The sequence below is a fragment of the Nerophis lumbriciformis genome, linkage group LG32 (genome assembly GCF_033978685.3).
Source record: "Nerophis lumbriciformis linkage group LG32, RoL_Nlum_v2.1, whole genome shotgun sequence".
Taxonomy (NCBI): domain Eukaryota; kingdom Metazoa; phylum Chordata; class Actinopteri; order Syngnathiformes; family Syngnathidae; genus Nerophis; species Nerophis lumbriciformis.
Window position 1 is genome coordinate 23,993,600 of NC_084579.2, and position 25,581 is coordinate 24,019,180.

At 38.6% G+C, this 25,581-nt stretch overlaps 1 protein-coding gene and 2 long non-coding RNA genes across 4 annotated transcripts in view; 1 reads left to right on the plus strand and 2 right to left on the minus strand.

Annotated features, from left to right (window-relative positions):
• The window catches only part of LOC133574480 (poly [ADP-ribose] polymerase tankyrase-1-like), a 309,074-nt gene that overhangs the window by 247,592 nt on the left and 35,901 nt on the right, over window positions 1-25,581 (minus strand). The gene's annotated exons all lie outside the window — the stretch shown is intronic.
• On the plus strand, window positions 1,310-4,461 carry LOC133574774 (uncharacterized). 2 transcript variants are annotated; one of them, XR_009811421.1, is made up of 5 exons: window positions 1,310-1,397; window positions 2,081-2,197; window positions 2,559-2,685; window positions 2,810-2,906; window positions 3,494-4,461. It is a non-coding gene; the product is annotated as an uncharacterized lncRNA (long non-coding RNA). The 2 variants fall into 2 exon arrangements; XR_009811422.1 differs by having other exon boundaries at window positions 2,600-2,685.
• Window positions 18,666-19,685, minus strand: LOC133574483 (uncharacterized). Its single transcript, XR_009811405.2, has 2 exons — window positions 19,202-19,685; window positions 18,666-18,784 (listed from the first exon to the last, which is right to left on the minus strand). It is a non-coding gene; the product is annotated as an uncharacterized lncRNA (long non-coding RNA).

Sequence of the window (25,581 nt, forward strand, 5' to 3'; positions counted from 1 at the left end):
ACATGAAGATGACATGAAATATACCTCTGCAAAAAATCCAAACTTTGTGTAAATTGGCAAAAAGGAGACTTACATAATACGTATAGAAGAGCAGGCAGCAGCACACAAATTCTGTAACATCCAAGAAGATATTACGTCAGCCAGCTTGAAAAATGTCTCTACATAAAGGACTCCATAATTGTTTGTATTTAAATGTTCGCCATATTTATAAATCATTTATTTTATATCAATCATTCCATATTGAGGAATCCATCTATCCATCAATTTTGTCCGCTTGTCCCTTTCTGACTTACAAGGGGGCGAGAGCCTATCCCAGCTGCACTGAAGCGGAAGGCATTATTGATGTAAATTGTGTTACAAATTGAAAACAGGAAATGAACATATGTGTTAGTAATTGCTATGAAATTGAAAAAGGGTAGGATTCAATACGCTTTGCTTCTTCCGACTCCTTTTTGGACATGTGATGTATCATTTTTATTAGCCTTTATTTAACCAGGTAAAATCCCATTGAGATCAAAGATCTCTTTTCCAAGGGAGACCTGGCCAAGAGGGCAGCAGCAAGGTTACATTAAAAACAGTAAACAAATACATAAAACATCACATTTACAACATTAAAACTTGCTCACATGACACATGTGCATACAGACAAGGTAGACTGCAATCCTTTCACAGAAGCTTTAAACTCATTCAACGTAACTAGGGTTTGAAGTTTAATGTTCGATTGTAGGTTATTCCAAGCCTTCGGTGCTGAAAACCTAAATGCTTTCTTGTCCAGTTCAGTTCTTACTTTCACTATCATAATGAAAACTGTATACATGTTCGAAATAAACTGCAACCAATTAACCAACATATATTCCACGGTTCCTCACAAGGAACTCTTGCAATGTGTTGAATCCATAAACTGCTACACAATTGAGTAGATAGCGAGTTATTGTGATATAGAAAAATCCCATATTTTTACCAATTTTCCCAGATTTCCCAAATTTTAAAATGCAAATGTTGATGCTCCTCTGAGACACACATAATAAAGGTCTTTGTGAAATCCTCTGATGTTGGTTGGAGCTATATTAACCACACTGTAAAAACTCTTTCAGTGGTATTGTCCATTCTACTTTATTTTTAAAAGTAGATTTATTCCAATAAATCAATTTATTTTTATTTTTAGAGTTTTTGAGTTATCTATAAGTAAAAAGTGTGAATGTTTTCGCAACTTAATTTTGTATGTGATAAAATTAATTTTATTGGACTTCCAACATAAATTGATTTAGTAAAACTCAGTTCAAAGGTTTATATCAGACCTAAAACGTCAGGACCCGCCCACCTGCATGCAGCTGTGGAAGAACAAGCCCAGACACGTTTCTTCACGGAGTCCAAGGAAAACACTTTACCGAACTCATGTAAGTAACCATTTATATTGTTAAAAGTCAGTATTTGCCAGGATTTAAATGTATACATTTTCAAAAGCATGGTTCAATGTTATATTTAGTTTACTACTTTTCCCGCCGACCGCCATTTCGAATGTACTCTTACCTCCAACAGCTCATTAACTTCAACCAAACATTGTTTATAGCTGTGAAGTTTATAATTAGCGTTTTCTTTGCGTGGTAGTTTAATATTTTATTCTTCAGTTCATAAGCAGCCACATTAAAGCTGCTTAACTAGTTTGCATTCAAAGTTGCTAGCAGCTAGCTAGGTACACTTGACAGCTATCTGAAGCCCCCTCAGACCTGCTGTCCATGCACACTCCTAGGCAAAACGCTACTCTTGTAAGAATAACACTCATTGTGTAAGTCTCAATCTCAACATCCCCCCCCCCTAAAAAAATCTCATCAGTAGTCACCATTTAAAGGGTACATTTTCAAATTTTTCTTCCGTGGGGGCATGCCCCCGGACCCTGCTACTGTTGCTAGGTTACCAACTTAGACCACCGTGGCTACAAAAAAATCTAGAGGAAATACTGCAAATGAGTATATTAGGGTGTAAAAAAAACATATATAAAGGGCTCTCATCAGGCTTATATATCCAAGAGGTTAGACATGAACCATAACTTGTCTTTTTTGTTCTCTCTCTCCAATGACAGATGGGATGGCCCTGTAAGTTGTGCAGCACTGTTGTACCAACCAAGAGTGACATTTTAAAGCATTACAGACTGCACCATGGGACCTTTGGACACAGCCATTCCTTGCATTGCATTCATGTAGGTTGCCCATGCTCTTATACATCCCTTTGCTCTCATCTGTCAAGATGCTAGACTTCTCCTCTCTGACACCACCGCCAGAGAGTCTAGCTCCACTCCCACCACGTTACAGGCCTTCTCTACCAACTTGTCCAGTCTGTTTGCGTCCCTCGCTCTCAGCCCGCTGCCCCAGCAGGCCACGGCGTACAAGAAGGCGCCTGCCACCACCGACTCGTAGAATATCTTCTATTCTATTCTATTCTATTTTTCCTGACCAAGTTTCCATTGTGACTTGGACATGACATACTAGACTCACTTTTTGCCTGAAAATGTATACTAATACCCTTAATATCAGTAATGGTCAACATTTGCTGTCTTACAGATTAATGAAGCGGAATCAACATTTATGTCACCACTGGACAGGTACACTCCAAAACTCCTGGAGCTCTTCAGTGCAAAAGGAGGAGTGACTGCAGCGCATCAAGAACTTGTTGATGGAACTGACACAGGTGGGTTAAAAGTGGTTTAAAAGTTTAAACTGAATCTGTAATCATGCTCTAATAACGGTATCACAGATGTGGAGTAAAATTGCCAACAAAATTCATTTATTTATTATTCTTCTCTTAACTCTAGGACCCAAGTGCCTCTGCAGTGAAGAAGAGAGATGTGACTGTGAGATGCCTCATAGAGTACATGGGAGAGAGTGGACAGGAGCTAATCTCTGACTACTGTAAGTATTGTTTAAAAGCAGGTTTGGATCAGTCTGATGTACAAGCTTAAATTGGGTTTACTTTTATGTGAACTGACTGAACCAGCAGTTGTCAGGTGGAGGTCGAGCATGCAGCTAGTTGGCAAGAGCCCCAGGATAGCCAATTAGCATAGCACCACATAGTGATGCCTTTCTGTCTCGTGTTTCTGTTTGCCCTAAAAAAACAATGCAAACAAAAAATACTCCCCTTAAACAAGCATTAAAACATTCTCTCTCTCTCTCTCTCTCTCTCTCTCTCTCTCTCTCTCTCTCTCTCTCTCTCTCTATATATATATATATAACATATTACTGTTTGTTTGTTTGTTTTAATTTCTGGTGGTTCTATTCAGGTTTTTTATATGCAAATTAGAAATGCCAATAAGAAACATGTGGCTGGAAATGCATATATTGTCCAAGTTTAATGTGCAAGATCTCAAATTAGAATTTAAAAGTTTTCAAAATGGTCATCACAAAAGTAATCATTATCTGAATTAAATCATACAACTTATATTACTGTAAATATAAAATTAGATGTTTGTTTTTTTAATTACTGTTTTTGTATCTCAAAGGGAACTGCAGAGACCGCTGTTCATGAGGACCTGGAAATGAAGAATATGAGCATCTACATCTGTCGTGAGCCAAATGCAGTAGGAATCATCATTGAGGGAGTACCAGTCCTTACTCATCTTGGAAACCTGGTCAAAGCATGCTGCCTACTTCCGGGGTTGACGTATGCACTTCATCTTGAGTATCCATCCAAACTTTCCAAAACATTTGAGGTGTTTCAAAGACTTTTTGTGGGACTTGACACACTGCGCCCAAAACCAACCCCCAAATTCATGACTCTCAAAAACAAGCTTCTAGCTTAGGCAGTGAGCCATGACTGTCAGCTTGCACTTTTGAACAGCTATTTTCTTGTGTCTGTTCAAAATCATTATACATTGTTCATTGAGTGGAATTCTTCAGATTGTTGTAACGGTTTGTCCTGTTCAGGTTTTATACAAAGCTCCAGGTCATCGTTTCTGATGTGTAAATTAAGTTTTTTTATGTTTTATACACACTAAATTGCCCCACTGTGAAGCTCCAGCTGGTCAGAAGGAGGGATCTGTGAGTTGTTTAAGTTAAAATGTTTCAAAATATACACACTGAAAGACACTACAGTGAAGGTGTTCTGCTTGTAAATTGTTACAGAAGTACAGATAATCTTAATGTTAAATTGTTTTAGCAAGAAACTGTACTGTGAATGTTCTAAGTAAAACTTGAGATGCTGAGGTCATGCATTCTTTTATGCACTAAATACTGATGTTCTTGACTGTTAATACTGTCCAGCTTATTGACAGGTTTGGATATGGCTTGTGAAAATGTTTTAATATGTATACGGTTAAAAAAAAGAAAACTACTGTGAAGGTGTTCTATACAGCACTTTAAAAAGTTGAGGTCATGCATTCTTGTATAATATGGATGTTGACTGTTCATACTGTCCAGCTCATTGCCACTGTTTTTATATGGTAATGATTTAATAAAGGTTGGAATTTGATATGTCTTGATTTTTTTATTATTATTCTAAGTAATTATTTTAAGCAGTTTCCATTTTCAAAACAAAGAAAGGGTAAGTTGGTCAAAATTAATAAAATTGAGTACAAAAATTATTTTTTCATTTAAATGTTACTTATTTTAATTAAGTCTTGTGTGTTTAATATGCTGATGTTTTTTTACATTGATTTTACTCAATTTCTTGGCTTTTTCTGTAAACGCAACTTAATCTTTTTGCATAAATCGAAATGCATATTATTAAGTTCTACTTACTCAAAATACCAATTAGTTGACTAAACTAACAAAAATTGCTTGGAAAATGTTGCCTTATTTTTATTGAGTTCGATCTAGGCAACAGTTTTTACAGTGCACAACATTAGCGCCACATCAACAATTATGTCGCTACTGGCCCAATGTTTCTGAAAAAATATTGTCAAAAAACACCTTAAAACCTTGTCCAGCTGTTAACTGACATATACTATTCATGTTTCAATAACGTTTACTGCAAATGAATATCAACTCCAAATTTTGGTTATCGGCCTCCTTCACTACTAATAATTGGTCCTGAAAAAACGGTTGATTTTTAATACACACACTACATCACCATGACAACAAAAGTACACACGACAAGCACTGTCTGGATGCATACAGCATTTTCAAATATTCAGAAGAGTTAGTAAATCTCCATTCTCTATTTCCCACACAGCTGAGAAAAAAGGTGCGAAGTCTGCCTTGTAAGTACAGTGGACCCTCAATTCACGAATGCCTCTATTTGCGTTCTTTTCCATCTACGAACGTTTAGATCAGGCCAAATATGCCTCAGTGTGCGACCAATGTCTTGGTGTAGGATCGCTTTATTCATTTATTTATTTGTTTTGTTTGGTGCTGGAAGCTCTGTGGGGTCTGTCATTTTTAATTAACTCACTTCCTGTGCACGGCCAAGAGGCGGGCCCCAGGCATCACATCCTGTTTACATATTGTGAGGAGTACACGGCGGCCGCTACGCAAGGATTGGATCACAAATATGGAAGAAACAGGTCTACAATTTCAACCATTATCAAAAAAGACGTTTAGTTGCTGACTATGCCGAAGAGGTTAAATATCTTTGCAAGGGCGCAGAGAAAGTTCAAGACCAGGTGGAAAAGCTGTTGCCTGTGTGGATAGATGAAGATCAGCTAACATTTCCGAGGCTATAATTCGAAAGAAGCCTCGGCATTTATATGGCGATTTGATGTCCAAAAGTGACCATGCTGGAACCCACCACGTGGGTAATTGGAAAAAGTTAAAAGGAGGAACCGTTATTCACAGCGCCGGTGCAGCATGGCAAGGCTGCTCAAACAAAGCTGCCACTTTAACTTGGATTTTATCGTTGAAGGGGGAGCCTTCTGCATATCTTTTTAACTGTGATAAGATTAGACTTTTTGGAAAACATGCCAGAGGGGACTTTTACTGCAGTAAAGTAGAATGTAGTACCGACTAGGGCTGTGTGATATACCGAATATACTCAATATATCGCGGGTTTGTCTCTGTGCAATATAGAAAATGACTATATCGTGATATTCGAGTATAAGTCCTCACGCAGTTGCTTTTAGCTGTGGGCATTACACTTCAGGCTCTTCTCACTCTCTTGTATCTGCTTCTCACAGAGACATAAAACAAGCGCACCTTCTTACATACGTCACACACTGTCGCAACGTCATACGCAACGTTCCCTCTAAGGTGCGCGCCTGTGCAATTGTGCACTGCTCAAGCGTCCTCTGCGCATGGCAAATCTATGCCACGCACAAAATCAAATAAAAAAATAAGCGCATAACAATTTTCGTCACACGGACACGACAGAGAAAACAGTTTTCGTCATTATTGTTCAAATATTGTAACGTCTGTCGAGACGCTTTGAGGACATGAACTCCATCCATCACTTTACTGAGCAAAACTCTTTATTGTCGGCCATAAACACATCACCAAAACATTAGTACAAAAAATATATCTAGCAAAACTGGTCATTTTCTGCAGTACAAACCAGACCAAAAGCAACTTTGTTATATCAACAGCAGCCGCTCGCTCTTTCTCACTTGTGCCAACACATGCACATATGGCACTTAGCCAGTGATGCGTTAACAGCCACACAAAAAGTCGGACAACTCCAACACCACACATAAAGTGTCATTCCAGGTCGTTACACTATGATTTACCAATCAAATGTGTGCTTATTCTAGTGTCATTTATTAGGAATCTTAATTTATAAATATTAATCATGAAATGCTGTTAGTATATTAAATAAATACTAATAAAAATATATTTTTTACAAACAGGAAGTTGCAGGAATGTACACATGATCCCTGCTTACATCTCATTGTGCAACATGTGAATGTTTTAATGGAAACTAAATGCAATGTCTGAAAGGGGTACAAATTATTTCCAAAGCAGGACCTCCATACAGACAAACAATACAAGTACACAGTTCATGAAAAACAATATTTTTTGTTATTGTCATTGTAAGTGGGCCTAAACACTTATATTAGAAAATAACCTCATGGAAATGACTGCTGTCATTTGATTATAATAATAAGAGAATGTTGTCTGTCTGTGTTGGCCCTGCGATGAGGGGGGGACTTGTCCAGGGTGTAAACCGCATTCCGCCCGATGCAGCTGAGATAGGCTCCAGCACCCCCCGCGACCCCGAAAGGGACAAGCGGTAGAAAATGGATGGATGGATGGAGATTGAACTTGTTATTTAGTCAGGTTTGGGACAGGTGTGCTGCTGGTGTAGCCACAGTGTGCACGTCTGATGTTGCTCACATGGGCTCCACTGAATGCTCAGGGAGTTTTTGCGTTTGCTCAAACACATGAAAAATTAGAAGAAAACATTGGTCATACGCCTTCGCGGAGCAGACAGGTAACGACATGGTAAAGTTAGCTGTGATGCTAGCGGTGTGGTAACAAATGAAGGAAGAATTAATTCCCAAGAAAAACAGCAGGGAGTCCATCGTCTGGCAGTGGTTTGGCTTCAAGCGGGAAGATGTTTTACAAGTATGCGGCAAAAGCGTTGCTACAAAAAGTAGAGCACTGCTAACGTGTAGCCCCATTTGAAAAGTCACCCGCTCGAGAATGAAGAGTGCTTGAAACTCTGCATGCCACACCCACAAAATGCCGAAGGAAAAAAAAGTCAACAACAGAAGGAGATAACGTCCGCAGTAAACTACCACATAGTGAAGGCCATACACTATTGGATTTCCTATTATGCAGCTAATTTTTATTTGACAGTTATTGAAATATATTGTGTGACATCATGCACAAAAGTGCACTAATAGCTTGTTTTAAAATGTCTCTGACAATCTTGCACTTTCTGTTTTGGAATTTACATGAATGTTTGTGCCACTGCTTGATAACAGTTTAATGAATACAGATTTGGTAAATTGACTTAGTTGTGATTTCCCTCTCTGCATGAAAGTTTAAAATGAACATATATTAATGCAGTATGAACAAGAATGCTTTAATGTAGACACATAGAATCATCATTCTGCTGTGTTTATATGCATCAAGTGTTCATTCAAGGCTAAGGAAAAATATTGAGATATATATCGTGTATCATGACATGGCCTAAAAATATCGATATATTAATGAAAGGGCATATCGCCCAGCCCTAGTGACACACAAGCCGATGGAGGACCGCCTCACACTGCTAGTTTGTGCTAACGCTAGCAGTGGCTAGAAGGTGACGCTATGCTTGTTTACCACTGTTAGACTGTTCAACAAATGCCACTTACGTATGTTCAAGGACACAAGGCAAAATTATTTTCCTTTTTGTTTTTTAGTGTAGCAACATGTTTGGTAACATTTTGAAGTGCACTAAAGTGTCATGATCAGTGGTTTGGATCATGTTTTATGTTATTTTCTGTTAAAAGACTCCATAGTTCCTGGTTGCACTTCCTTGTTTGTTTGTTACCTTGACAACCACTAGTGTCACCTGTTTCACGTCTTGGACTCATGCACCTGTTGCTAATTATGTTCACCTGTCTCTGATTAGTGTTCGGCCGCTCACCTGCTACCCGAGCACTAACCAGAGGCATTATTTAAGTTTGCCTTTGACAGTCAGTCGGCCTAGCGTCATTATTTGCTTCATGCAACCTGTTACGGAAGTTTTGTTTCATGCCAAAGTTTTGTGAGTATTACTTGTCTCAAGTCCATGCTAAGTGTTAGCTTCTTTGTTTCCTGCGCTAAGTTTTGCGCTTTAGCTCCAAGTGCGATCAGCGTGTTGTGCCTTCGCTTTGTGTTCCTTTTTTTGTTTGTACCTCTTTGAGTTTTGGGTATTTAAATCATGTTTCTACCTGCACGCCTTGTCCGGAGTAATCCATTCTGCTTCCCGGGAGAACAACCCGTAGTGGGCTGCGACCCCGCCCCCCCCTCCTCCCTTGACACAAAGGGCTATTGTGTATGTGCACGCATTGACAGTTAAGCTGGCTGTTGTTGTGAATACTTAAAATATCTAGAACCAATTATTCATGTTTACGTTGTTTCTTAAAGGGAAATCTGTTTCACGATACGGACGTTTCGGCCAGCGAACTATGTTAAATAACCAATTAATAGCTTTCGTTCACAACCTAAGCAATTTTGCCTAACTTATTTGGGCTGGGCATGTCTGCAGGCAGGATTGGAGAATACAGATAAGAAAAATGTGCAAAACTTGAAGCGCGTAAAAATCTTGTGACTTAAATTTCAACAATTGGTAAGTTTGAAATATACGTTCAATAACAAAAAAATAACCCACGCCTAGTATTTACTGTAAAGTATTTTGGCCTAAGGTCTATTATATACATACCTCAATAATCGGTTTCCTTTTTCAAACAAAAATATCAAATCATGAGAACTGGTTATTTATTCACAAATGCGAGACATAGGCATTCTCTTGCTGCCATGCAGCAAATGCAAATTTGAATAGACATAATTTCACCTGAAGTCTTGTGCTTGGCTGCTTCTGCAGCGCTATGGAAGCAGATGTGTCCATAGTGACAGTGATGAAACTTCAATTGCATCCTGAAAGTATTCACAGCACTTCGCTTTTTCCACATTTTCTTATGTTACAGCCTTACTCCAAAATAGAATACATTAATTTTTGCCCTCAAAATTCTCCAGAAAATACCCCATAATGACAATGTGAAATTTTTGGGTTTTTTACCTTTAAAATAAAATCTGCAAATGAATCAAAAATTAAAAAAGAAAACACATGTACATAACACTTACAGCATTTACTCAATACTTTGTAGTCACACTTTTGGCAGCAATTACAGCCTTAAGTCTTTTTGAACACGATTCCACAAGCTTGGCACACCTATCTTTGGGCAGTTTTGTCCATTGCTCTTTGCAGCACCTCTCAAGCTCAATCAGGTTGGATGAAAAGCGTTGGTTTTCATCCAACCTGTACATTGCTGCGTTCATCTTTCCCTCTGTTCTGACTAGTTTTCCAGTTCCTGCAGCTGAACAACAGCATGAGGCTGTCACCACCATGCTTCACTGCAGGGATGGTATTGGCCTGGTAATGAGCAGTGCCTGGTTTCCTCCAAACGTGACGCCTGGTATTCATTGCAATGGGTACAATATTTGTCTCATCGGATCAGAGACATTTGTTTCTCATGGTCTAAGAGTATTTTAGGTGCATTTTGGTAAACATTTTACTAAGAAATGGCTTCCATACAGGCCTGATTAGTGGACTGCTGCAGAGATGGTTGTCCTTCTGGAAGGTTCTCCTCTCTTCACAGAAGAATGCTGTAGAGTGACCATTGGGTTCTTGGTCACCTCCCTGACGAGACTAAGATAAATTTAGCAATGTACAGATACATCCTGGATGAAAACCAATGCTTCCCATCTAACCTAATGAAGCTTAAAGTTAAAGTTAAAGTTAAAGTACCAATGATTGCCACACACACACTAGGTGTGGCGAGATTATTCTCTGCATTTGACCCATCACCCTTGATCACTACACCTTGAGAGGTGTTGCAAAGAGGAATGGGCAAAGGGGAATTGGGGAACCTGCCCAAATATAGATGTGCCAAGCTTGTGGCATCATGTTCAAAAAGACTTGAGGCTGTAATTGTTGCCAAACAAAGTATTGAGCAAATGCTGTGAATACTTATGTACATGTATTCCATTTTTCACAAATTTGAGTGTGTGTGTGTGTGTGTGTGTGTGTGTGTGTGTGTGTGTGTGTGTGTGTGTGTGTGTGTGTGTGTGTGTGTGGCCGTTAGGTACATTATTCAGAATTACCTCTTACATACACTACTGAAATATTCTCACACAAACAACTGAAATCTTTTTCTTTTATACACACTACTGAAACACTCTTATAAACACTACTGAAATGCTCTTACATACACTACTGAAATGCTCTCACATAAACAACTGAAATTTCTTTCTTTTATACACACTACTGAAACACTCTTATAAACACTACTGAAATGCTCTTACATACACTACTGAAATGCTCTTACATACACTACTGAAACACTCTTACAAACAATACTGAAACACTTTTACAAACACTACTGAAACACTTTTACAAACACTACTGAAACACTCTTACATACACTACTGAAACACTCTTACATACACTACTGAAACACTCTTATAAACACTACTGAAACACTCTTACATACACTACTGAAACACTCTTATAAACACTACTGAAATGTTTTTGTCTCACGCACACACACACACACACCTGGAATTATTTTTCACTAGTATGTATAAACGGATTTCACCTGTGTGTGTGTGTGCTTTATACACGTGCGTGTGAGAGACAACAATTTCAGTAGTTTGTGTGCAAAGATTTCAGTTATGTGTATGAGTGCATCTTACCAGTGTGTATGCGAGCATTTTACCAGTGTGTGTAAGAGCATCTTACCACTGTGTATGGGAGCATCTTACCAGTGTGTGTAAGAGCATCTTACTAGTGTGTGTGAGCGATGTTGCATTCCGGTTCCGGTGTTGTACCGAAATCTGTTACCCATCGGAATTTGTAACTCCAGGGGGCGATGTTCCCATGGCGTTTGTTTGATGGTTAAACGGCAAACCCAAAAAGAGGAGGAAAAGAAGAACGCTTGCGTAAATGGCGTAAACTATCCTTAATGCTGAAACGTCAGTTGTCAGAATTTCAGCATTAATAAATTACACATATTCTGGAAATCAATGACTTGCTTTCATTATAGTATGAGTCCATTGTATCAATGGACTCATACTATTTTTTTCATTTTTTTTTAAAGCCAAGTTGTGGACAAAATGTCTGCCGACAAGTCGCTTAACCGAGGCGGGAGCTCCACTTCATAATTTGAGGGCTTCAGCTGAGAATTTAAGAACACTTTCAATGCAACAAGGGTCAGGCTGCCGCCGTGGGTTGCCCCTGCAGGACGCGGCACCTGAGCGGCCACACAGGTGCCTTTCTCCTCCCGACAGCCAAGCAGCCTGGAGCAAATATTACCTTGCGAGTGTGCACCGCACACATGCAACGTTTCAGCTCATGGACATCGGGGCAAGAGGAGGAAAAGGTAATTAGACAATATTTATTTCTAAATTATTGTTGAATCCCACGAAATATAAGGCGACATGGCATTGTAGTGCGCTACAATGGTAACATGTCGAAATGTGAGTCACGTCGTGGTACGTCAGTAGCTGATCAAATACTAATGATAATGGTTACATTTATTTAGCGTTTTTCTATCGACTTGATAAGGGGTCCCCAAACTACGGCCCGCGGGCCTGTTACGGCCCACCAAAGTCCAACATCTGGTCCGCTGGGGAAAAAAATGTTGTATTATTATTTTCAATCTGTCTTTTCTAATCCATTTTTTGGTGTCCCCTAGCCGCTCAGGCAAATCATATTGTCTAAAAATGCATTCCCCTGTATGACTTATATTGTTTTGGCTGTTTTCATGTGATCTGATTGTTACATTCTTATTCCAGAGTCATCACACAGCTGCATGACCATTTCAACAAGGACGGAATAAACAACCTAATTTTGTCCACAACTTGGCTTTAAAAAAAAAAAAAAAAAAAAAAAAAACTTGTCTGAAAAGGGGCGGGGATTTATGAGGGGCCGTTAGGGACATTATTCAGAATTACCTCTTACATACACTACTGAAATGCTCTCACACAAACAACTGAAATCTTTTTCTTTTATACACACTACTGAAACACTCTTATAAACACTACTGAAATGCTCTCACATAAACAACTGACATTTTTTTCTTTTATCCACACTACTGAAATGCTCTTACATATACTCTTATAAACACTACTGAAACACTCTTATAAACACTACTGAAACACTCTTACATACACTACTGAAACACTCTTATAAACACTACTGAAATGCTCTTACATACACTACTGAAACACTCTTATAAACACTACTGAAACACTCTTACATACACTACTGAAACACTCTTATAAACACTACTGAAACACTCTTATAAACACTACTGAAACATTCTTACATACACTACTGAAACACTCTTACATACACTACTGAAACACTCTTATATACACTACTGAAACACTCTTACATACACTACTGAAACACTCTTATAAACACTACTGAAACACTCTTATAAACACTACTGAAACACTCCTATAAACACTACTGAAACACTCTTACAAACACTACTGAAACATTCTTATAAACACTACTGAAACACTCTTACATACACTACTGAAACACTCTTACATACACTACTGAAACACTCTTATAAACACTACTGAAACACTCTTATAAACACTACTTAAATGTTTTTGTCTCACGCACACACACGGAATTATTTTTCACTAGTATGTATAAACGGATTTCACCTGTGTGTGTGTGTGCTTTTTACACGTGCGTGTGAGAGACAACAATTTCAGTAGTATGTGTGCAAAGATTTCAGTTATGTGTATGGGAGCATCTTACCAGTGTGTATGGGAGCATCTTACCAGTGTGTGTAAGAGCATCTTACCAGTGTGTATGGGAGCATCCTACCAGTGTGTGTAAGAGCATCTTACCAGTGTGTATGCGAGCATCTTACCAGTGTGTGTAAATAAATGATAAATGGGTTGTACTTGTATAGCGCTTTTCTACCTTCAAGGTACTCAAAGCGCTTTGACACTACTTCCACATTTACCCATTCACACACACATTCACACACTGATGGAGGGAGCTGCCATGCAAGGCGCTAACCAGCACCCATCAGGAGCAAGGGTGAAGTGTCTTGCTCAGGACACAACGGACATGACGAGGTTGGTACTAGGTGGGGATTGAACCAGGGACCCTCGGGTTGCGCACGGCCACTCTCCCACTGCGCCACGCCAAGAGCATCTTATCAGTGTGTGTAAGAGCATCTTACCAGTGTGTGTAAGAGCATCTTACTAGTGTGTGTGAGCGATGTTGCATTCCGGTTCCGGTCACCAATAATCCCTATGAGGGGCCGTTAGGGACATTATTCAGAATTACCTCTTACATACACTACTGAAATGCTCTCACACAAACAACTGAAATATTTTTCTTTTATACACACTACTGAAACACTCTTATAAACACTACTGAAATGCTCTCACATAAACAACTGACATTTTTTTCTTTTATACACACTACTGAAATGCTCTTACATACACTCTTATAAACACTACTGAAATGCTCTTACATACACAACTGAAATGCTCTCACATAAACAACTGAAATCGTTTTCTTTTATACACACTACTGAAACACTCTTATAAACACTACTGAAACACTCTTATAAACACTACTGAAATGCTCTTACATACACTACTGAAACACTCTTATAAACACTACTGAAAAACTCTTACATACACTACTGAAACACTCTTATAAACACTACTGAAACACTCTTATAAACACTACTGAAACACTCTTATAAACACTACTGAAACATTCTTACATATACACTACTGAAACACTCTTATAAACACTACTGAAATGCTCTTACATACACTACTGAAACACTCTTATAAACACTACTGAAACACTCTTATAAACACTACTGAAACACTCTTATAAACACTACTGAAACGCTCTTATAAACACTACTAAAACGCTCTTATAAACACTACTGAAACACTCTTACATAAACTACTGAAACACTCTTATAAACACTACTGAAACACTCTTACATACACTACTGAAACACTCTTATAAACACTACTGAAACACTCTTACATACACTACTGAAACACTTATAAACACTACTGAAACACTCTTACATACACTACTGAAACACTCTTATAAACACTACTGAAACACTCTTACATACACTACTGAAACACTCTTACATACACTACTGAAACACTCTTATAAACACTACTGAAACACTCTTATAACACTACTGAAACACTCTTATAAACACTACTGAAATGTTTTTGTCTCACGCACACACACGCACACACCTGGAATTATTTTTCACTAGTATGTATAAACGGATTTCACCTGTGTGTGTGTGTGTGCTTTTTACACGTGCGTGTGAGAGACAACAATTTCAGTAGTATGTGTGCAAAGATTTCAGTTATATGTATGAGCGCATCTTACCAGTGTGTATGCAAGCATCTTACTAGTGTGTGTGAGCGATGTTGCATTCCGGTTCCGGTCACCAATAATCCCCGCCCCTTTTCAGACAAGTTTTTTTTTTTTTTTTTTAAAGCCAAGTTGTGGACAAAATGTCTGCGGACAAGTAGCTTAACCGAGGTGGGAGCTCCACTTCATAATTTGAGGGCTTCAGCTGAGAATATAAGAACACTTTCAATGCAACAAGGGTCGCCCCTGCAGGACGCGGCACCTGAGCGGCCACACAGGTGTCTTTCTCCTCCCGACAGCCAAGCAGCCTGGAGCAAATGTTACCTTGCGAGTTTATGCTGCAGCATCATCAAGTGCAACGTTTCAGTTCATGGACATCGAAGCAAGAGGAGGAAAAGGTAATTAGACATTATTTATTTCTAAATGATTGTTGAATCACACGAAATGTAAGGCGACATGACATTGTAGTGAGCTACAATGGTAACATGTCGAAATGTGAGTCACGTCGAGGTACGTCAGTAGCTGATCAAATACTAATGATAATGGATTACATTTATTTAGCGCTTTTCTATCGACTTGATAAGGGGTCCCCAAACTACGGCCCGCGGGCCGGTTACTGCTTGCCAAAGTCCAACATCCGGTTCGCTGGAGAAAAAAAATGTTGTATTATTATTTTCAATCTGTCTTTTCTAATCCATATTTTGGTGTCCCCTAGCCGCTCAGGCTAATTCTATTGTCTAAAAATGCATTTCCATGTATGACTTATATCGTCTTAGCTGTTTTCATGTGATCTGATTGTTACATTCTTATTTCAGAGTCACCACGCAGCTGCATGACCATTTCAACAAAGACGGAATAAACAACCTCTGGATTCATGGAACTTCTCTGCACACAAATATATTAATTGGAATATTCAATAAATTTCACATGGAAACATTGTGATTATTATTTTCAACAGTGTGTTGAAATCAACCTTTTTTGGCTCAGAAAGGTTCCTTATGTCTTATTATTCATATGCTTTCAATACTTGTCGGTGTGTAATTCCAGACATAGATGTAAACATTAATGAGACAACAATGAACATTTTTCAACAAGTGAACCCACTTGAAAATGATGGCAACTATGGAATAGACATTTTCACTTCAATTCTGCACTTTATTCAATGAACATGGGAATTATAAGGTTTGTTAAAATGTTTTCTTCACTTGTGCAGTGTATTCTGCAAATTAACAGTTTGTTTAAACATTTTGTAAAAAAATAAATAAATAAGGAACCTGTTATACGGAACTGTATGAAGTTGCCCACTTTATTATTGCAAATATCAAAATAACACTTCAGTGCCCCTACCGAAAATCTCCCGGGGCAACCATACTACCGAATTTCTCCCGATTTTCACCGGGACAACAATATTAAGGGCGTGCCGTCATGGCACTGCTTTTAGCGTCCTCTACAACCTGTCGACGCGTCCGCTTTTTCACCATACAAACAGCGTACCGGCCCAGACACATGTTGTACTGTATTTTTCGGATTATAAATCGCAGTTTTTTTCATAGTTTGGCCGGGGGTACGACTTATACTCAGGAGCGACTTATGTGTGAAATTATTAAGACATTAGCATAAAATATCAAATAATATTATTTATCTCATTCACGTAAGAGACTAGACCTCTAAAATTTCATGGGATTTAGCGATTAGGAGTGACAGATTGTTTGGTAAACGTATAGCATGTTCTATATGTTATAGTTATTTGAATGACTCTTACCATAATATGTTACGTTAACATACCAGTTGGTTATTTATGCCTCATATAACGTACACTTATTCAGCCTGTTGTTCACTATTCTTTATTTATTTTAAATTGCCTTTCAAATGTCTATTCTTGCTGTTGGCTTTTATCAAATAAATGTCCCCAAAAAATGCGACTTATACTCCAGTGCGACTTATATATGTTTTTTTCCTAATTTATTATGCATTTTCGGCCGGTAAATGGTAAATGGGTTATACTTGTATAGCGCTTTTCTACCTTCAAGGTACTCAAAGCGCTTTGACACTATTTCCACATTAACCCATTCACACACACATTCACACACTGATAGTGGGAGCTGCCATGCAAGGCCCTAACCACGACCCATCAGGAGCAAGTGTGAAGTGTCTTGCTCAAGGACACAACGGACGTGACAAGGTTGGTAGAAGGTGGGGATTGAACCAGGAACCCTCAGGTTGCTGGCACGGCCACTCTCCCAACAGCGCCACGCCAGTGCGACTTATACTCCGAAAAATACGGTAGTCCTGGGTTCAGTCCCGGGCTCGGGATCTTTTCTGTGTGGAGTTTCTCCCCGTGACTGCGTGGGCTTCCTCCCACCTCCAAAGACATGCACCTGGGGATAGGTTGATTGGCAACACTAAATTGGCCCTAGTGTGTGAATGTGAGTGTGAATGTTGTCTGTCTATCTGTTTTGGCCCTGTGATGAGGTGGTGACTTGTCCAGGGTGTAGTTCCTTCCGCCCCAATGCAGCTGAGATACGCTCCAGCACCTCCCGCGACCCCAAAAAAGGGACAAGCGATAGAAAATGGATGGATGCATGGATGTTTACTGCGATGAGGTGGAGACTTGTCCAGGGTGTACCCCGCCTTCCGCCCGATTGTAGCTGAGATAGGTTCCAGCGCCCCCCGCGACCCCGAAGGGAATAAGCGGTAGAAAATGGATGGATGGATGGGCATGGATGTTTACATTTATTTTGACGGCACATTTTATATTCTTGCCAAACTGTCTTTTAACATATACTTGTTTGGACAGCTAAAATGTAAACAAATAAGCTGAACATATGCCTTGTATGACACCTGGCTTAAGTTTATTGCACAAACCCCTTACCATTGCAAATATTAAAACAACACTGCCATTGGTTTGTGCTGTAAAAAAAAAAAAGTGTTTGTGCTGTTAAGTTTGTTGTTATTCCAAAATAGATTTTCTGACTGGTGATGTCATCCAGCCCCCCCACCTCCTCAAAATCTTCCCACACTTGTCCCAATTGTTTGTGCGGAATATTGTTTGGGTCCAAAATTATAGTTTAAGTTAATGTGTTAATATTTACACCTAGCCCCAAACCTAAATACAATAATCACAAACAAAAACATTGTGTATCACAAACGTTTGGGGAGATTTTGACAAAGTGTGTGTGATAATGGGGGCTGTATTTTAAAATAACTTAAAAACCTCAACGGTAGAAACATAAATGTTCACAGCACAAACATATTGCAGTGTTATTTTGATATTTGCAATAATAAAGTGGGCAACTTCATACAGGTCCGTATAACAGGTTCCTTATTTATTTATTTTTTACAAAATGTTTAAACAAAATGTTAATTTGCAGAATACACTGCACAAGTGAAGAAAACATTTTAACAAACCTTATAATTCCCATGTTCACTGAATAAAGTGCAGAATTGAAGTGAAAATGTCTATTCCATAGTTGCCATCATTTTCAAGTGGGTTCACTTGTTGAAAAATGTTCATTGTTGTCTCATTAATGTTTACATCTATGTCTGGAATTACACACCGACAAGTATTGAAAGCATATGAATAATAAGACATAAGGAACCTTTCTGAGCCAAAAAAGGTTGATTTCAACACACTGTTGAAAATAATAATCACAATGTTTCTATGTGAAATTTATTGAATATTCCAATTAATATATTTGTGTGCAGAGAAGTTCCATGAATCCAGAGGTTGTTTATTCCGTCTTTGTTGAAATGGTCATGCAGCTGCGTGGTGACTCTGAAATAAGAATGTAACAATCAGATCACATGAAAACAGCTAAGACGATATAAGTCATACAGGGAAATGCATTTTTAGACAATATGATTAGCCTGAGCGGCTAGGGGACACCAAAATATGGATTAGAAAAGACAGATTGAAAATAATAATACAACATTTTTTTTCTCCAGCGAACCGGATGTTGGACTTTGGCAAGCAGTAACCGGCCCGCGGGCCGTAGTTTGGGGACCCCTTATCAAGTCGATAGAAAAGCGCTAAATAAATGTAATCCATTATCATTAGTATTTGATCAGCTACTGACGTACCACGACGTGACTCACATTTCGACATGTTACCATTGTAGCTCACTACAATGCCATGTCGCCTTACATTTCGTGTGATTCTACAATCATTTAGAAATAAATAATGTCTAATTACCTTTTCCTCCTCTTGCTTCGATGTCCATGAACTGAAACGTTGCACTTGATGATGCTGCAGCGTAAACTCGCAAGGTAACATTTGCTCCAGGCTGCTTGGCTGTCGGGAGGAGAAAGGCACCTGTGTGGCCGCTCAGGTGCCGCGTCCTGCACGGCGGCAGTCCGACCCTTGTTGCATTGAAAGTGTTCTTATATTCTCAGCTGAAGCCCTCAAATTATGAAGTGGAGCTCCCACCTCGGTTAAGCTACTTGTCCGCAGACATTTTGTCCACAACTTGGCTTTAAAAAAAAAAAAAAAAACTTGTCTGAAAAGGGGCGGGGATTATTGGTGACCGGAACCGGAATGCAACATCGCTCACACACACTAGTAAGATGCTTGCATACACACTGGTAAGATGCGCTCATACATATAACTGAAATCTTTGCACACATACTACTGAAATTGTTGTCTCTCACACGCACGTGTAAAAAGCACACACACACACACACACAGGTGAAATCCGTTTATACATACTAGTGAAAAATAATTCCAGGTGTGTGCGTGTGTGTGCGTGAGACAAAAACATTTCAGTAGTGTTTATAAGAGTGTTTCAGTAGTGTTTATAAGAGTGTTTCAGTAGTGTTTATAAGAGTGTTTCAGTAGTGTTTATAAGAGTGTTTCAGTAGTGTATGTAAGAGTGTTTCAGTAGTGTTTATAAGAGTGTATGTAAGAGCATTTCAGTAGTGTTTATAAGAGCGTTTCAGTAGTGTTTATAAGAGTGTTTCAGTAGTGTTTATAAGAGGGTTTCAGTAGTGTGTATAAAAGAAAAAGATTTCAGTTGTTTATGTGAAAGCATTTCAGTTGTGTATGTAAGAGCATTTCAGTAGTGTTTATAAGAGTGTTTCAGTAGTGTGTATAAAAGAAAAAGATTTCAGTTGTTTGTGTGAGAGCATTTCAGTAGTGTATGTAAGAAGTAATTCTGAATAATGTCCCTAACGGCCCCTCATATCTTTCTTTTTACTTCTAAACAGCCTCAAGTCGTCTCTGCTCAAAAACATAGCAACCATCAGGCTCCCTTAAAGGGGAACGGCACTTTTTTTTGGAATGTTGTCTATCATTCCCAATCCCTATGTAAGACAAGAACACATACTGAATGTTTTTTTTATATACATTCAAAATCGTAAATAAATGTTAGAAAAAAAATCAGCCAAGAATGGATTAAATGGGAGTCGCTCTATTACGCCTTTACAGTGCTCTAAAAAACATCTAAACACCTCCATCAATATACATTATATATACATATGAGTTGGGAAATTGTGTTAGATGTAAATATAAACGGAATACAATGATTTGTAAATCCTTTTCAACCCATATTCAATTGAATGCACTACAAAGACAAGATATTTGATGTTCAGACTCATAAACTTTATTTTTTTTTTGCAAATAATAATTAACTTAGAATTTCATGGCTGCAACACGTGCCAAAGTAGTTGGGAAAGGGCATGTTCACCAGTGTGTTACATCACCTTTTCTTTTAACAACACTCAATAAACGATTGGGAACTGAGGAAACTAATTGTTGAAGCTTTGAAAGTGGAATTCTTTCCCATTCTTGTTATGTAGAGCTTCAGTCGTTCAACAGTCCGGGGTCTCCACTGTCGTATTTTATGCTTCATAATGCGCCACACATTTTCGATGGGAGACAGGTCTGGACTGCAGGCGAGCCAGGAAAGTACCCGCACTCTTTGTTTACGAAGCCACGCTGTTGTAACATGTGCTGAATGTGGCTTGGCATTCATTGTCTTGCTGAAATAAGCAGGGGTGTCCATGAAATAGACAGCGCATAGATGGCAGCATATGTTGTTCCAAAACCTATATGTACCTTTCAGCATTAATGGTGCCTTCACAGATGTGTAAGTTACCCATGCCTTGGGCACTAATGCACCCCCATACCATCACAGATGCTGGCTTTTGAACTTTGCGTCGACGACAGTCTGGATGGTTTGCTTCCCCTTTGGTCTGGATGACACGATGTCGAATATTTCCAAAAACAATTTGAAATATGAACTCGTCAGACCACAGAACACTTTTCCACTTTTCATGAGTCCATCTTAGATGATCTCGGGCCCAGAGAAGCCGGCGGTGTTTCTGGATGTTGTTGATAAATGGCTTTCGCTTTGCATAGTAGAGCTTTAACTTGCACTTACAGATGTAGCGACGAACTGTATTTAGTGACAGTGGTTTTCTGAAGTGTTCCTGAGCCCATTTGGTGATATCCTTTAGAGATTGATGTCGGTTTTTGATACAGTGCCGTCTGAGGGATCGAAGATCACGGTCATTCAATGTTGGTTTCCGGCCATGCCGCTTACGTGGGTGTACCTCGCCCCATCCTTTCTTGTGAAAGACTGAGCATTTTTTGGGAAGCTGGTTTTATACCCAATCATGGCACCCACCTGTTCCCAATTAGCCTGCACACCTGTGGGATGTTCCAAATAAGTGGTTGATGAGCATTCCTCAACTTTATCAGTATTTATTGCCACCTTTCCCAACTTCTTTGTCACGTGTTGCTGGCATCAAATTCTAAAGTTCATGATTATTTGCAAAAAAATTTTTTTTTATCAATTTAAACATCAAATATGTTGTCTTTGTAGCATATTCAACTGAATATGGGTTGAAAATGATTTGCAAATCATTGTATTCCGTTTATATTTACATCTAACACAATTTCCCAACTCATATGGAAACGGGGTATGTATGTAAAAGGAACATTCATAACATGTAAAATGTTCTTATTTTGGCCATTTTAAGCATAACCCGGCGCATTAATTTCACAGACATAACGTTTGCTTTTTCCTTTAACAACAACAAACCTACTACTCACAGCATAATTCATTAGCAACAACAAAGACTATTTTGGGACACATTATGATCGAGAACTTTATATTTTTGATCCTAAATATTAAGAGGTTTTAAAACATCTTTCTCTGCCAATCTGACCTTGCGCCTGATGAGATGCTGGGCTAAAACAGGTGATTAATTCTACACTGAACTTGTCTGAACCACAGAGAAGAGGACAGGCGGTCCATCAAAAGATACACAGTCCATTTGGCTGCCATTCAGCTACCAAATCTCTTAACTTGGCACCGAGACATACAAGCAACAGCTCCACCCAATAAAAAAAAGGCTAAGAAGATCGTATGATGTGTGTTTTACATGCCTCCATTGGCTGGATGTGAGTGCAGTGAAAAGCAAAGCGAAAATTCAGTATTCAGTCATGTTTTATTTCAAATGCTTTGAAATAATGGTTATTAAAGGGGAACATTATCACCAGACCTATGTAAGCGTCAATATATACCTTGATGTTGCAGAAAAAAAGACCATATATTTTTTTAACCGATTTCCGAACTCTAAATGGGTGAATTTTGGCGAATTAAACGCCTTTCTATTATTCGCTCTCGGAGCGATGACGTCACAATCCGCCATTTTCTCACTTTCGTCGGTGTGTTGTCAGAGGGTGTAACAACACGAACAGGGACGGATTCAAGTTGCACCAGTGGCCCAAAGATGCGAAAGTGGCAAGAAATTGGACGAAATTTGTTCAAAATACGAGGCTGTGGGGAAAGCCGACGAAATGGTCAGTCGTTTGTTCCGCACACTTTACCGACGAAAGCTATGCTACGACAGAGATGGCAAGAATGTGTGGACATTAAGGCTGAAACGACGCGTCGACATAGTCGACGTCATCGGTTACGTAAATACGCATATTTACGTCACACTGCTGTCATGGCGGAGCGCAAAGCAGACAATGCGAGCGGTGCGAGCGAGGGGAAAAAAGCACGCCAAAAGTCGTCAAAAGTGTGGGAGTATTTCAATAAACGGCCTAATAATGTTGTAGCGGCGAACAGCTGTCTCGTCAGCTGACGCGCGAGCTCACAACCGTGGCTGTTTAGCAACCAGCCAAACCCCACTTAATAAAATTATATTTTATCTTAGAGCACATCCGCATCCCTATTCACCTAGGCAACCCCAGGAAATGTATATAATTCGGCATTATTTCGGCCAGTCGGCTTATATGATCAGAGCCGATCAGTTTACGTTCACGCGCAGGTATAACGCGGGCCGCTCCCGTCTTATCTGTTGGGGCACGACCCCAGTAATTAGACCGCTGTGTCGAATCAAGGAGTACAAAAGACGCCAGCGCAGAGTGGAAAAAGGTTTAGTTCATTACAGATAACCAAGAGTTGTGCCAAAAGTATGTAAGATTTAATATTTCTCTTCGTGGGTGTGGCGCACTTGTTGCGCTGGTGAGATGGGGGGGGACTTGTGTGCATGTAGCGTGCTTAGTCTGGAGGCTAAATACACACAGTGTGTTATGTAACTGTTGATATTCTTTGCTTAGTTTGATAAATGTTGTAGCAGTTTGCTTCATCAGGAGGGTGAAGTCACTCAACTTCAAGTGTTGGATTTAACTGTGTTGGCTGCTGGTGAGGCAATAGAAAAAGGGGCATTTTTCTACCAGTAGACAGCGTTTAAGATTGAGTGTTTCACTGCTAAATTAATAATATATTTATATTGAATATGGATTTTAAATATGTATCTAAATAGGTGGTTAATTGGTTAGGTATTTATGTATTTGCATATTGGGTTTTCTGCTGCATTTATCTATTGTGTTTCTGGGTTTAAATGTATTTTATATGTATCTTGGTGCATTTATGTTGAGACAATTTATTTAAAATCTGTTTCAACTTAAAGGGAAAAGATGTGTCCATTTTCTTGCACTTGTTTAATGGTTAAGAGTTTGATAGCCTAATTAATAATTGTAAATTATGGTATTGATAATTGATTGATTTTTTACAGCATGTTTATCTTGTGGTGTTTTGTCCTTAAAGGTTTTTCACCTACTAAAGAAGCTAAAGGCTACTAAAGGCTACTAAAGACAGCTAATGACAGCTAAAGAAACTAAAGTCTACTAACACTGCTAAAGACTGCTAAAAAGACTAAAGAAAAAAAAAAAAGCTGTTTCTTCGTTGGAAAAACTGTTGCAAACTAAAGGAAAATAAAAGGAATAAGTAACTACGGTCTGGTCTTTTGAGTGAAATCCAGAAGCCACATTCAGCATTGGTACATCCCTTCAAGTGTGGGATAAGCACAGCGAAAAAAGCAAAACACTTGACAGTTGTTGTATGCACACTGTGTCGAGCGGAAATGGCCTATCACATACCTGCCAACTACTCCGGTTTTCCCGTAATTAGTACGGTTTTCATCAACCTAGTCCGGGTTACGGTTGCAGTGATAAAAAATAAGGTTTTTCATTAATTAAAAAAAAAAAATTTTTTTAAATGCACGAGGCTATTTATAGCACCGCTGCCAAGCATGAGGCATTGTTTCCAAACGAGCGAACGATCATGGAATCAGCCGGACAAAAATCGCAAACGAGTCTTAAACCGAAAAGAAAACTGCAGTCATTCCGTGAAGAATATTCAAAAGCCTATCCGGGAATAATTATCCGTTCCAAAAAGGGTGAAAACTACGCGAATTGCACCTTGTGCAGACAAGATTTTTCGATCGGACACGGAGGAAATAGCGATGTAAAAGACCACGTTGGGACAAAAAAACACAAGTCTAATGCCGTTGCTAGCGATACAAGTGGAAAACTTTCAATGTTTTTCGGATTTTAGCCACAAAAAGGTAATGACACCAATGTTATCTATTGGAATTGTTTAGTACTGTTATACTGTTAAAAGTGTTTATACTATTTATGCTTTCAAGTCCAAGTTGAAGAAATCTTGTTAAATGTTGACAGCATAACTACCAAAATACAGAAGTATGTCCTTAATATTTTTGCAGTGCTATTTCTGTTGAAAAGTTAAAATGATTACATTAGAGATGTGATGTGCCACTTTTCAAGTGTCTGATGGCTTAAATTCATTTTCATTAATTTTTCATATTTTGAATTCTTTTGAAAGGCTTACAAAAAAACTACATTTGAATTGTAATTCCATGCTATTGACAGGACTATTAATTTTAATGAAGTTAGCTTACCATGTTTACAGTATGATAATTGTGATAGAAATGTGAATTTTAGGCGCAGAATATTTTTTACAATTGAACAAGGCAGTAGATTATACAAGCTTGGACAGAAAGTTAATAATGACACCAATTTCTTTTTTAATGGAATTGTTTAGTACTGTTTTACCATTTGTTTACTGTAAAAAGTGTTTATACTGTTTATACTTTCAATTAACAAATTGAAGTCTTGTGAAAGGTTGACAGGATAACTGGCATTAACTGTCAAAATAATTTCAAACTATTGAAGTTAGCTTACAGAATAAACATGTCAATCAACCCATATGATTTTTGCTGTAATATTTTTGTTTTGAAAAGTCACTGTGACTGATAGAA